This window comes from Lepisma saccharinum, chromosome 20, assembly GCF_977018435.1.
Source record: "Lepisma saccharinum chromosome 20, izLepSacc3.1, whole genome shotgun sequence".
Taxonomy (NCBI): Eukaryota; Metazoa; Arthropoda; class Insecta; order Zygentoma; family Lepismatidae; genus Lepisma; species Lepisma saccharinum.
The window spans coordinates 42,955,391-42,970,067 of NC_139248.1; positions in this window are offsets into that span (position 1 = coordinate 42,955,391).

Consider the following 14,677-nt stretch of genomic DNA (forward strand, 5'->3'; position numbering starts at 1 on the left):
AGATGCCATATTTCGATTGCTTGTAACATCGAAAGAAGAATTAGACAAGCAAGAGAAGAGTTGCTTGCCTTGATGTCCTGTACACACTGTGAAAGTTGTCTGTGTTATCAGGCGGCACCCTATGAATATAGTTTCAAGAAAATTACAAGTAGAAAAAAGCTGCAGTGAAATAAATACGATTGAAAATCTCTCAAATTATATTCTATTTATTTTCTTATATTTATAATATTACATTGTGTCTGTAGCAGACGTTGTCTGTTAAAGTACCTCAGGCACAACCTGGCCTGGGTGGCGGTGGTTAAAATCGTCTGCAATCACCCTCGTGCTTCGTTCGCCTGAGATCAACACGATCTCAATGCGTTCTGCCTGCGTGAGACCCATGCTGTGTTACGTCACCTGCAACGATAAAGCAAGCATAAAAACGTTAATCACTTCGTCCCTGTTGGTGCTAGAGCAAAATTATGCACCGTTGAACTCGTGAAAATATTTCCTATTGAAATGAGGTATTACACGACATGGTTTCCACTTGAACTTTCAAAGTTGCATTCAAGATGGCGGATTTCAAGATGGCGGCCGTCGTCGTCATATGCTCTATAACATTTTCCCCCACCCCTATTACAAACCTGCAATGTCAGTTTTTGGAAATATAATGCCAGTCAATTTTTATTCAGGTGTTTCCACACTTTTGGACCACCCTGTATTTTATGTATTGCCTCTCTTACCATTCTATGAAAAATGTCTACTTTAATCAGGAACTCTAATTAATGTTTAATCGTTCAAAAACGATATAACACTTTTATTTTATGCATTTCATGATTCCATGATCTTAATGAGCGGAATGAGAATTGCTTAACGTTTCAATAGGCCTGTTCCAAGTTTTCTTGTGAATAAACTGACTCCGTTATTTCGCCATATGTCAAACAATGCGTGTATGTAATGTATTCCATAGCTTCCCCCGCAACTCGAAAGTGAGACACGCGCTTAAGAATTGAACATTTTTTTTCTGTTTGCTGTCGTCGATCTTACGACTGCGTACACCGGATCAATAACGAACCATACGTTCCTCTACGAGAAAGTTACAGAAATAGCTTCCAGTTGCAACAACTCTTCCTCACCACAGCCTTGATCATTCTGTGATTATTTTTAGCGTTGTCGATAAACTAAATATTTTTATCGATTAAGTGGGTGCAATTAATTGATTAATCGAATTTAAATCTCTATTAAACAGTTTTTATACTTTGGAGAAAATTCAACTAATATAATTTTTAATTTTATTTTTTATAAATCATACAATGTAGTACTTTTTCTAATAATTACATTAGTCTATGAAGAACAACGGACACACACATTTTTTTAAAAAAGCAGAAGTATATCCAAGGGCGGCGCCAGCAGGAGGAGTGTGCTTGCCCACCCCTTAAGTTTCTTCAGTACTCCCTTCAGCACCCCTTTTTCTAAACCTATTTTTCAACCGAAAACACAATTAGCTCTTGCAGTGTCATATTGTCATATTATAGCCCTTTCGTAGCTTTTGTCTGAATGTATACACTCCATGACCACTTTCTTGGAGTATTTCACACAGTATATGTCCTTGGAATCGCTAGTCTTATTTATTTATTTCCATGCCGTACATACTGCCATGTTTTGGTCAATCAAACGTGAACTTGTACAAGTTTCTTTGATCGTGTACATGAGCAATTTCAGACCATTCAAGATTTCCAATAGGAACGCTGTTCAACGACTTTCAAATTCGTTCAGTTCAACGACTTGTACAGTGGGATCCATGAGTATTATCGTGCAAATTGTCCATCACCATATTCGTGCACTTTATTTGACCCAATAAGAGCTTCAAGAATTAAAAGAAACTCAAAACAAGCTTTTGACAACTTCTGTACCAGCATACATAAAAATTCATCGCTTAAAAACACATGGGATGTAAGAGAAAAATTAATGAAAATAGTCATGGACAATTTGCACGGTAATACTCATGGATCCCACTGTACGTACATGATTAATATGACGATCCGACGATTCGAAAGTTTATTTGATCAATTACTTCAATTTATTGACAAGATTGATATAACAGTTGGGCTGAAAAGTTCGTAGGCTGACTCATAGATGGCGTTACTAGAATTAAATCCATGTGATTTTTACTTAGTACTAACCTTCAAAAGATACGTGTATAAATTTCACAGCTGCCGGATAATTAGTTCGTGAGATATAGCATTGTGAGTGAAGCAGCTTTTGTTATTGTGAAAAAATGGATAAAAAAGAATTTCGTGTGTTAATAAAGCATTGTTTTTTGGCGAAAAAAAATACTGTTGAAGCCAAGGCTTGGCTTGATAAACATTATTCGGACTCTGCACCAGGAAAATCAAACGTTGAGAAGTGGTTTGCTGAGGCGAAATGAGCATCGAAGACGATGCACGCAGTGGACGCCCCAAAGAGGCTGTTACCGACGAAAACATCAAAAAAGTCCACAAAATAATTTTAAATGATCGTAAAGTGAAGTTGATCGAGATAGCTGAGATTATTACATAGCGTTGTTGGAGCGTTTAAAGGATGAAATCACGAAAAAACGGCCCCATTTGAAGAAGAAAAAAGTGCTGTTTCATCAAGACAATGCACCGTGTCACAAATCAATGAAAACGATGGCAAAATTATATGAATTAGACTACGAATTGCTTCCCCATCCACCATATTCTCCAGATCTGGCCCCCAGTGACTTTTTCCTGTTTGCAGACCTTAAAAACATGCTCGCTGGAAAGAAATTTAGCACTGATGAAGAGGTAATCGCCGAAACTGAGGCCTATTTTGAGGCTAAAGAGAAATCGTACTATAAAAATGGCATCGAAAAATTGTATGACCGCTGTAATCGTTGTATCGCCCTCAAAGGCAACTATATTGAATAATAAAATCGAATTTTGTCAAAAAACTATTTTTTACTATGTTAGCCTACGAACTTTTCAGCCCAACTGTTATAACTAGAATTAGCTATCAATCAATGTAAATTGCATTCCTTTTAACATTATTAATTTGGGATTGCAAATTTGCATTTTGGCATTAGCTTATTCTTGCAATGCATCAGACAATTATAATCTCTACGTCACATTGACTTTGAGTATTATCGGAATAATCAATGTAATATATCTGAATCATGTATATACTTCTGAATTATCAACATTGTGCTAGATATTGGATATTATTTATTATCTTCAAGTCAAATTTAATCTGGCTGTTGCTGGAACAAGTTATGTGATTTATCTAAAAAAAATTATGTATTTACTTCTAACTTGCCAGCATTGACCGTGCATCTTGTTATCTCATTTGAAAGAAGCTGTAATCTTGGATTATTCACTCAAGGAACGATTTTATTATTATTATTATTTTTGTATTAGGAGCCCCCTCTGACGCACCCCTCGACGTCAATGAAGACATATATTAGCCTAAATCTTACATTCCAAGAAGTGGTCATAGAACGTAAATATTTAGACACACGTTACGGTCTCATTGAACTATGTGACATTAGGGTGACCAAACGTCCTGATTTTCGCAGGACCGTCCTTTTTTTTAAGGTCATGTTCTGCAGTCTGTGATGCCACTTCAAAAAATGAAATATGATATGTAAGGTATCAAGTGATGAATAAAAGTATGTGAAGGGACACTTTGAAAATTGGAAATAGTCCAGTTCTGGGGATGTGCTTGTTTGATACATTGATGAGATTATTACTACAGCTGTGAAAAAAGACAAATATATTCTGAGTATTCATATATGGATCTTTTATTTTGTATTTATTTGTATTTTCCTTGTGCGAGCTGTACGCTGTACGCACTACATAAATTTTATTTTACACACACATTCTCTTTCCTTACAGTCATGTATTAATATTGTACCCTCTTTACGTTAATATACAGATACTCTTAGTAGTTGATCATATATAAGAAAATTAGACATAATGAGCATAGTTTAGCAATTCAAATATTGACCATGCAAATAAAGTTATGTGTCTGGTTCCTTTGGTGTCCAGTCTCTATATACCTCTATTCCAATCTTTCACTTCCCACACAATCTCCCCCCTTGCACTATTTCTCGGGCTGCCTTTCACACTTACATTCTTCCCCTCTTTTTTATGTGATAAGGGGTGTTTACACTTTACGTTACACTATAGCTAAAGATAGCTCGGTTTGAGCATGATCACTAATTTCGCTGTCTTCTCTAATAGCTTTCCCCGCCGTTCTCTTATTTCCCCCAGGTATTTCCCCACTTGATGTCCCGCTTCTGTTGTCTTTATTCTATCGTTTACCACTTCTATCACCTCCCTCCTTGTTACGTTTTTCAAAAACTTGTCCTTTAGGTCACGTGTAGAAAAGCAGTTCAGGAGGATATGCTCGTCCGTCTCCTCTCCATCGTACATAGAACATATAGTTTCCCCTTCTTCGTTTCTCTTCCTTAATTGTTTCCATCCCCCTAGTCTGAACCATGCCAGCGCGCCTCTTTCCCGTTATCCCACAACATTAATATATTTCGCTTTCCCCCATTCTCTTTCTCTTAACTGTTCCCTGATTGAGGACTTCGTTTGGCAGTCTGCTATTATTTCTTGTCTGTCTATGTCCAGTAATCTGTCTCTGATTTGGTTTTCTGTTGAAATGCCCCCCCGCCTTTCCTCCCTCTTCCCATACCCAACCCATTCAACTATTGTATAAGAGATTCTTCACTACCCAACCCCAGTTGTGAACGTTTTCCTTCTTTGTCTGTATTTCTAAGCATTGTCCCCTCAGCGTAGTTTAACCCTCTAGTGATAATCCCATCTAATACTTAACAACCCTCATCCGTGCTTGTACCGTGTCTCTGTTCAAGCCCAATTCCTTGAAGATCCACAATTGGCCGTACCTTTGCTTACGCCCATTACCCTTATATATTATTGAATTCTGTTTGTGTGCCGGTTATTGTGTTGTCCCCCTTTAACCCCCACAGTTCTACTCTATAATATAATGTCCCTAATATTATTGATGAATAGAGGTTTTGAATGACCGGGAAAGGCATTTGAGATGCCTTGTCTATTGTTCTTATGAGTTGTTCTATTGCATATTGCGAAGTTAAGCTTGGTTAGCCCCACGTTGGGCGCCACTTGCAAAGTTAAGCTTGGTTGGCCCACGTTGCCTAGCACACGACACACCGACTCGGTCCCCTCGAAAGACCAAGACCGGGTGTCGCTGCCTACCATTTCTCTTTCTGTTATAATATATGCCACGACTAAATCTCAGTTCCTGCGGGGCATGAGAGCCCGCATCCCAAACTTCGGGTAAGGGTCTGTTTTTGAATAGTAAAATTAAATTTATGCTTACTTATCTAAGAACTCCAAAATAAGGTAACCATTCTCATGCTTGAACTTCCATCGTGATCGCACCCGCAGCCCACTGACCAGTGAGGATACGCATGCGAGTCGCGAGCGAAATCAGCATAATCGAAACTGACATCTTATGGATTGATAAAGCCTCCGCCTCACTGACCAGTGACGGCGGGACACCTCATCAAACCAAAAGGAGGCCAGTTAATTTGTAATTATGAACTAAATTTACTATAAGGAAATACCCATTAACGATTACAAATGTATTTACAAATCCAAACATAGTTAAGTTAAAATTGATTGATTGATTGATTTAGTTTATTTTACTTCGCGTTTTGTGCCTCTTGGCTAATTTGCGAAGATGGGGATGAATGATGAAATGATGAAATTGATGAATGGACATTCACAAACAACCAAGCCCGACCGGGATTCGAACCCGGGACCCTTGGCGTCGCAGCGCGATGTGCTAACCACTCGGCCACAGGGTCGGGCAGTTAAGTTAAAAGAAAAATAAACAAACTTCTGATCAAAAGAAAACTACAATGACAAAATAAAATTTAGATCAATAACGACTTCCGTAACATAGACTGAAACTTGCTATAGAGTAAACATAAAACCCAGAGAGCACTCTCTTATATATTATGTCCATATCCCATCATAGAACTAACACAGCTTTAACTTGGTTTCAACTAACGGTGACTAATTATTCAGTAATGGTCGACAAAATTTCTATTAACCAAAACCAAAGAAAAATTTGCATAACATCTTTCCGTGAATTTCTATTCGTGCTTCTGTCATATTTTCACATCTGCATTATGTTCTCTAGAACTCATGAGGTGTACCACCTTCAGGGTCAACCTCTAAAAACATTCATAACAAAATATAAGGGGAGCCTTTCTCTACCCAATATCAAAGCCATATCTCGGCCACAAATTACAAATGTCCACGTGGAATTCCTTAACATAATAGGGGACTCTACGTCTACCCTTTTCAACGCCGTTGGCTACTCACATTGCAAAAGCAAAACCATAGACTTTTACATTAAATGAATTTCTAGAAAAACATAAACTCGACCGGTCACCTATTATGACTGTTTCAAATTACATATAAATAAAACCTAAATAAGAGAAACCATAAACTTTCCTTAACGTTCCGGATACTCAGACTTTAAAACGGGCAAGTAAACTATATAAGCTATCAGATTTAAAAGACACCCTCTGACCAGAGGTATGCTCTCGGATTAAAGTAATAAAGAATCAAATTTATTTAATAGAACCTCCTGACCAGGAGAATTCAGAATGATTTAGAATAATAAAAAAAAAATTACTCGACGAGAAGGATGTATATCTTGAATTTTATATCGGAGTCACACTGACCAGTGACAACTTCGACAGAAATTTAAAATGTATGATAATTTCAAAGTTTAAATTATTAAGGTTAAATATTTATATATGAATCAAATTATTTATAAGCCTGCCAAAATCCCCTCTAAGGATCATGCTGACCACCACAAATCCCGAAAGGTGGCTTACGGAAACCTCGGACATTGTGGAAGGGAGAGCTGACCAGCCACTCCCCACACAACGCCCGTATTCTCCCAGCCCTGGACCTCGACAAGCGATTTAATCACCTAAAGATTCCGGAATATACTGATCAACTGATTATTTTGCCAGCGAAACTGCTGGTATTTATACTCACGGGATTGCGCAATTCTATTCCCTGAACAAAATATTTAGACACATGGAAAGTTATTTTTTTAGCTTTAACAATTACCCTTCCAAAAAGGCATATCGAGAAACACAATGAAAGCTAAACTTACTTACAAAACCGCGCAGCGCCGAACGAAAAAGAACCCATTGTTAATAAGAAAGTAAAAGATTGCAAGCTTCAACTTGCTTTGCGTTCTTTTTCGCTTGGCAGAAACTACGTTACAATTTTAACAAGGATAAAATATACATTCAAAAAGATTAGACTACAAAATAATTTATACGAGGGCTATCGAAAAGTAATTTGAATAACAAAGAAATTTACCAAAATTTATCAATCGTTACAATATCTTGTTCTAGTTTTTCTTGCTCTTATGTTGTTTGCCCAGCTTCCTGTCATGGAAATTGTTGCTCATAGGTACGTGAAGTTTTTAACCTGCTCTATTAAATTACCCACCCCCCTATGTCCATGTTTCCTGTCCGCTAAACATATAGCCATTTTGAAAGCCATAATTCTTAATTTTTTAATGTTTACTTTCATTTTATATTTGTTGCACCCCTCGTATATATTATCGATGTCCCTTTGTAGACCCTCTATTGTCTCGGACAAGATGACTACAGTATGTCGTCTGCATACATAAGGACTGGTATACTTTGCACTCCTATATATGGGATTGAATTTTGGTCCATTCTAATCTCATGTGCTACCCAATCTATGAACAGTGAGAATAGGACTGTTTGAGTCCCTTAAGCGAGGGCTGCAGTGTTGAGACTTGGTTTCCTTCGCATCTTACTCCGAATTCTACCCTCGCACATGTCGCTTGTAGTGCTCTGATCATGCGCGCCAACATTCCCTTCTCTTGCAATTTCTCCCATACGAGGGCCACTATTTATATTTTGAGCCTTGGCAACACTGATTGAAGTTAGGCGCAATTTGACGTTTGCACGGAATCGTCTGGCATTATTGACCATAACGTACTTCAAATGTTTTGTCAATAGCTTCATTTGTGTTGTTTATGTTGCCTTGGAGATTACGATTTTCGACGTGGATTATCAAGACAAGAGTGCATCGATCAACTTACTTCCACATTTGGCGATGAAGCCCCATCCTTTGCCACTGTGAAACGCTGGTATAACGAATTTAATCGTGGCCGCCATTCGCTCACCGACGAGATTCGCGAAGGTCGTCCAAAATCAGTTGTTCAAGAAAACATTGATGCTGTGCAAAACCTAATACTGCAAGATCGTCATGTGACATACTGTGAGATTGAGGCAACCATAGGCATTAGTTCCACCAGCATATATAAAATATTACGTGATCATTTAGCTGTGAGAAAGGTATGTTCTCGTTGGATCCCACACAATTTCACAAAAACTCAAAAAGACGCTCGTGTCAATTGGTGCAAACAAATGCTCAATAAATACAATCGTGGTGCTTCAAAAGACGTATATAAGATTGTAACAGGTGACGAATCATGGATATATGCATATGAGCCAGAACGTAAACAGCAGTCGACTGTATGGGTGTTTCAAGATGAACCCAATCCAACAAAAGTTGTTCGCGCTCGAAGCACATCGAAACAAATGGTCGCCTGTTTTTTCGGGAAAACTGGTCATGTGGCAACTGTGCCTTTAGAGGAACGTAGAACGGTCAACTCTGAATGGTACACAATAATTTGTTTGCCAGAGGTCTTCGGTCAAATACGGAAAACAAACAAACGCCGTCGGATCATTCTTCATCAAGACAATGCCAGCTGTCACACATCTCGTCTAACAACAGACTTTATGAACAGTCAAAAAATCGAATTGATGGGTCATCCGTCGTACAGTCCTGATTTGGCACCCAATGACTTCTTGTTCCCGAATGTCAAGAATAAATTGCGTGGACAACGATTTTCGTCGGCGGAAGACGCCGTTGATGCTTTCAAAAACCATATTATGGAGGTGTCTCAAGAAGATTGGAAAAGCTGCTTTGACAAATGGTTCGAACGAATGCAAAAGTGTATTGACCATAAAGGAGAATACTTCGAAAAACAATAAAGCAGTTTTCAATACCAAATTCCTGTTTTTTCATTGTTAGGCTCAAAATATAAATAGTGACCCTCGTAGAATGTCCCTATGAACTTTGTCGAATGCATTTTCGGAATCTATGAATGCGTATAATTTCTCCCGCTTCCGTTTTATTTTCCTCTGTACGAGTGTTTGTAGTATGAATATATTGTCTACCGTGCTGTGTCCTTTCCTGAAGCCCTCTTGTAGTGGTGAGATTTTGTCGAATATTTTGTCCATTTCTGAATCCTGCTGTTTCATATAGGTAATAAATAAATGCCCCTGAAATTGTTTGTATCGTTTCTGCCCCCTTTCCCTTTATAAATACGACAGATTACACTGGTCTGCATGAAAATCGGCCCTGACACTATTCCTACTGATTCTTATGTAAAATGACCTCCTGAATCCGAATATGACCCCCGTTTTCAACCATCACCCACCGTTTTCGGGGGGAGCCCCCCACCTATTTTTATCAGTTTTCGATCATTTGGAGGGATGAAAAGGATTATTTCAGCCTTTACATTTCTTCTGAGGGGCTATAGAGGTGAAAAGTTCTAAAACATGAATATTTGTAGCAAGGAGTTAGATTTGGGGGGGATTTGCCCCCTTAAATTGTAAAAAAAATCATTTAAAATGGTCGATTTTTCCAGTTTTTTCGCAATTTTTTCACTAATTTTGTACATATTCTTGCTTCCAGTCCCCTCATCCTCCCCCCAAACACCCCAAATAATAAAAATATATAGCAACAATAATAATATATAGCAACAATAATAAAATATATAGCAACAATAATAAAAATATATATAGCAACAGTTCAGAAGATTCACTGTACTATGCTGGCGCTCTCAATACTTCGTGCGCCCCCCTCCCATTTTCCCACATCAGCCGCCGTTTTCAGGGGAGCCCCCTTATTTTTTATCACGTTTTGATATTTTATGGCCATGATTTTGATTTGGAGGGGTGAAAAGAATATTTCAGCTGTAAAGAATAATAAATAAAAGGTAAAATAATAAATCTAGAAAATAATAAATAAATAAGATAAGTACCTTTATTTGGTGCTTCTTTTCCTTTTGTACCCTGAGGTACCAAAAACCAGCAGTACTCTGCTAACATGCTCGCGTTCCACTTCCCTCAAAATCTCCTCTCGAACTTATTGATGTCTTGATGGAACCGTTCTATAAACAGTCTCCATTTGTCTGGGTCTCATGCCATCTTCAGTTCTATCATCAATGCATTTGAATTAGGGCAGAACACTAAGCCTTCATCTTCCGAAAAAAGTAGTTTCAGGGTTGACTGCCTGGTCCTGTAAGAAGAGATTTTTACGCCCTTTTCTAAGAGATTCCACTGCTGAAGTCGAGATCCAAGAAGTTGCGATTTACTCTTAGGTAACTCCAAATCCCTGACGAGATCATTCAATTCCGACTGAGTAACGAGGTGAGGTTGTCGATGAGCTGAATAAGCAGAACACTCTTCATACTCGGTGGACGTATCATTTGATGGTCCAGGCTGTGGCTCAAAGTGTTTCAAATCCATTTCTGGCTCTAGAGTATAGGTTTTGGGGGGCACTGGGATTGGCAAAGATTCGTTGTGAGGAACTGGTCTTAGAGCTGAAGGGATATTAGGATACTGAATTGTATGCTTACTTTTGCTAGATAACCCGACGATGGAAGTCATACAAAAGTAACAATCTGTGAGATGACAGCGAGGTTCCCGCCAAACCATGGGCACAGCAAATGGCATTGATTGACAAGTACCTTTGAGCCGACCTTCCCCGTCCCTCCGTCTCCCTTCATTCGGGGTCCTACTACTGAGCGTTCACCTATACTGAGGGAAGATAAGGATTACAGTGCAGGACTATAGTGACAAGATCAATGCAAGTTTAAACTTGTCAAAGCATGAAAATTCCTATGCAAACCTGTTCCCGCGAGGTATTGAGAGCGCCAGCATGGTACAATGAATCTTCCGAACTGTTGCTATATATTTTTATTATTGTTGCTATGTATTTTTAATATTGTTGCTATGTATTTTTATAATTGGGGGGTGTTTGGGGGGAGGATGAGGGGGCTGGAAGCTAGAATATGTAGAAAATAAGTGAAAAAATTTCGAAAAAACTGGAAAAATCGATCATTTTTAATGATTTTTTTTACAATTTAAGGGGGCAAATCCCCCCCAAATCTAACTCCTTGCTACAAATGTTCATGTTTTAGAACTTTTCACCTCTCTGGCCCCTCAGAAGAAATGTAAAAGCTAAAATAATACTATTCATCCCTCCAAATTATCGAAAAGTGATAAAAATGGGTGGGGGCTCCCCCCCGTAAACGGTGGGTGATGGGGAAAGCGGGGGTCATATTCGGATTCAGGAGGTCATTTTACATAAGAATCAGCAGGAATGGTGTCAGGGCTCGATTTTTTTTTTTTTTTTTTTTTTCCGACCAGTGTTATGGAACTTGCCCAATCCTTCGGGAAGTATCCCTCTTTAAAAATCTTATCCATTAACTTGCTTTGTGCTTCCACCATATAAATATCTGTTTCGCTGACTTTCAAAAGTTCTACCCCAATGGAGTGTAAGTCCTTCCGCTTTCCCGTTTTTCAGTTTCCTTATCGCTAGACCTAAGATTTTAGGTTTTTAACCTATTTTTTCCTTTGCAGGTAAATAAGAAGTAACAAGTTATATCGGCGTTTCATAAAAAAACGAAACAACTGGCTAAGTTATATAGTGCTTAAAATAATCTATTTTGCTTGTTAGAACCTATTTTAGATTTATGTGCCTGAATTAAACCTTTTTTTGGGTTTTTATATTTTCTTTTAGGTTTTACAGGATTTTTATATCTCACAGAGGTATTTACTAGGTTTGGTGGCGAAATAATTCAATGACTGGCGTGTTTCAAACATGTTTGCTGTCTATTTCCCTCCCTCCAAGTGTATGATGTTTATCAAAGCTTTAAACAAAAGAAAAATGTCTGACGTCACTGTTACCTGCAGACAGTGGCGGAGAAAGGGGAACGTTCCCCCCTACTTTTTACTCCTGCACTATAAACTCTTAATGCTAAGCCTTGCCTACTAAGATAAAGTAAACTGTCCTTGCCCCCTCCCCCTCTCCTCCCCATTCTCAGTTTCGGCACCCAATCGTCTCTACTGCCTGCAGAGTCCCAGTTCTGATCTGTGTGGCCTTGCTCAATTTCGCGTCAGTTTGGTCCTTTTTGGCATTCACGCCTTGCGAAGTAATATTTCAGCATTCAAATTAGCACTACTGACTATGTTTCTGTTGAAAGATAATTTTCAGCACATGAAATGATCCTCACAGACAAAAGGTGGAGTTTGAGTGTGGATAACGCAAAAAGATTCATGGTGGTCACTAGGACCATGATAAAATTCAAGTATAATTCCTGTTTTTCAAGGTGAACTTTCCAAAAATTCAAGGATACAAGCAGATGTTTCCGCTATTCCAACCTTACGTATTACCGACTCTCACCCTCCCTTCCATACACAAAAATATTGACAATATAAAGGGTTTGTATGATTCCAATGTAACAAAAAAATTACCTAATCAACTCAAGATATATTATTTTGTAATAATCTTCCGTTTGTTCTGTAAAAGACACTAACAAGGTAAACGGATTGAGAAAATTTTGTTTTATTTTCTGTGTAGCCTTCTTTTTCATCCTCAAAAAAATGAATGAAATGTCGCTAAACTGAGAAAAAATTGGCTCAGGGCATTTATAAACATGTATAAATTTAATGGGCTATGGCTTAATAAAAGTTGCAATTTTTCACGTCTATGGAGAAAAAATGGAATAGAGAAAACATCCGCTTGTACCTTATTTCATGTCTTGCGAAAATTCATGAATAATTTCCAGAGCCAATAATTCACACATAATTTCCGGTGCCAATAATTAACGTGTAATTCCAGGAATTCAAGGAATTCCAAGTAAGTAGCCACCCTGATATTATGCAGCAAATTATACATACGTATTTCATTTTTCATATCAACAAGTAACTTTTTCTAACAGCACAAGTGCAGCATTATAATATTTTGTAGATAATTTTGAAAATGATATAAAGAAATGAAAATTTGTTTAGAAAATTAATATTTGGTTATTACGGTTCTTGTGAAATTTTGTTTTTAACGATTGTATCTAATCAGTATTTTTCAGGAATTTTGTACCAAATTAAGTCTCTTTGCAACCTTTTTCAGGACTTTTCAAGCCTAATTTAAGGTTTTTAGAGCCTATTTTCGGATTTTTAGAGCCTATTTTAGGAACCTAAAAGCACACTTTTTAGAACCTAAAAATCCGAGGTCTACTTATCGCTATTTTTATCTCATCGGTCCCTATATCTTCGTCGAGTATCGGAACGAAATCCCCTAAAAAGTATCTTTCCCGCGTGACTTCTAAGCATGGTGACCCCCTTCCTCCCCGACGACACGGCGACAATGTGCTTCCCATATGCAGGCCCGTAGCTAGAATTGATATCCAGGGGGGGGGGGCTCACGGGTTATCAGGGGGGCTTTTTAAACAAAGTCCATTTTTCAAAAGTTTAACAGTGTTAAATGAAAGTAAATAATTTTGTGTGTGGGGGGGGGGGGGTCATTAAGTTAATACAAACTTTAGAAATATCACACAAGCAGTACATTTTTGTATAGGTATCTTCTACAACATCTCTTGAAGTGTTAATTGCTATTGACATCATCCCTTATTACATTCTACACACTACTTTTGATGATACAGATATTTATATCATACAAAAGAATGCACAATATTCAATCATAGTGCCTACATACATTCCACCCCCAGCTGAAGGAATAAAACTTTCCTTCGTTCCCAAAACTTAGGAACTGTTGACCTTTGATGCAGTTATGGAAGGAATGTGGATGATGACGTCAAAGTCACAGATTTCTGTCTAGACGGGAGACCGCAACAGGGGCAGCAAATTGTACGGATAAAGAAGCTCATCTGTGAAAGAACATTCTATAGTCTAGAGAATCTTCTGAATACTTGCCGCTACTTCGACTTCAGCTCATGAACAAGATGAAGTTTATGTTTTGTGAATTTATCCTTCACCAAGTTGTGAGCAAAATAATATCTGCTGTCTACATTTTCACTCTTCACTGCAAACAAATTATACAACATAGTTTTACCTAATGTCAAGGGGATTACGTGTACTTTTTAGAAGTCATTCCTGAAGTCCTCATTTTGTCATCTTTTCCTGCCTTTTCTTTCTTCTTTTTTTTTCAAAGAATATTGACCCTATGCAGAATTATGATCCTCACCACCCCTCCTTGAGCACGCCACTGGACACTCAGAAGAATCTTGATGACTCCAGATAAACCCTGCCATGGTTGTAAAGATGGGGATGGGGGCTGAAAAAAGGGCCTGTTATAACCCAGATGTTCAAGAGTGGGTGAAAGTACAGGTTGTTGGACCTGTCTGCCTGTTCGGAAGCGTTCGGCTGTTCTCGGCACCGGCAGAGACCAGAGAGATTCGCACCATTCTGCGATGAGCTGGGCCGACGAACACCATTGCCTTCAATAGGAAACTTGGTGGGAGGGTTCGGCGGAAGGGGTAGTACTGAGGCCTC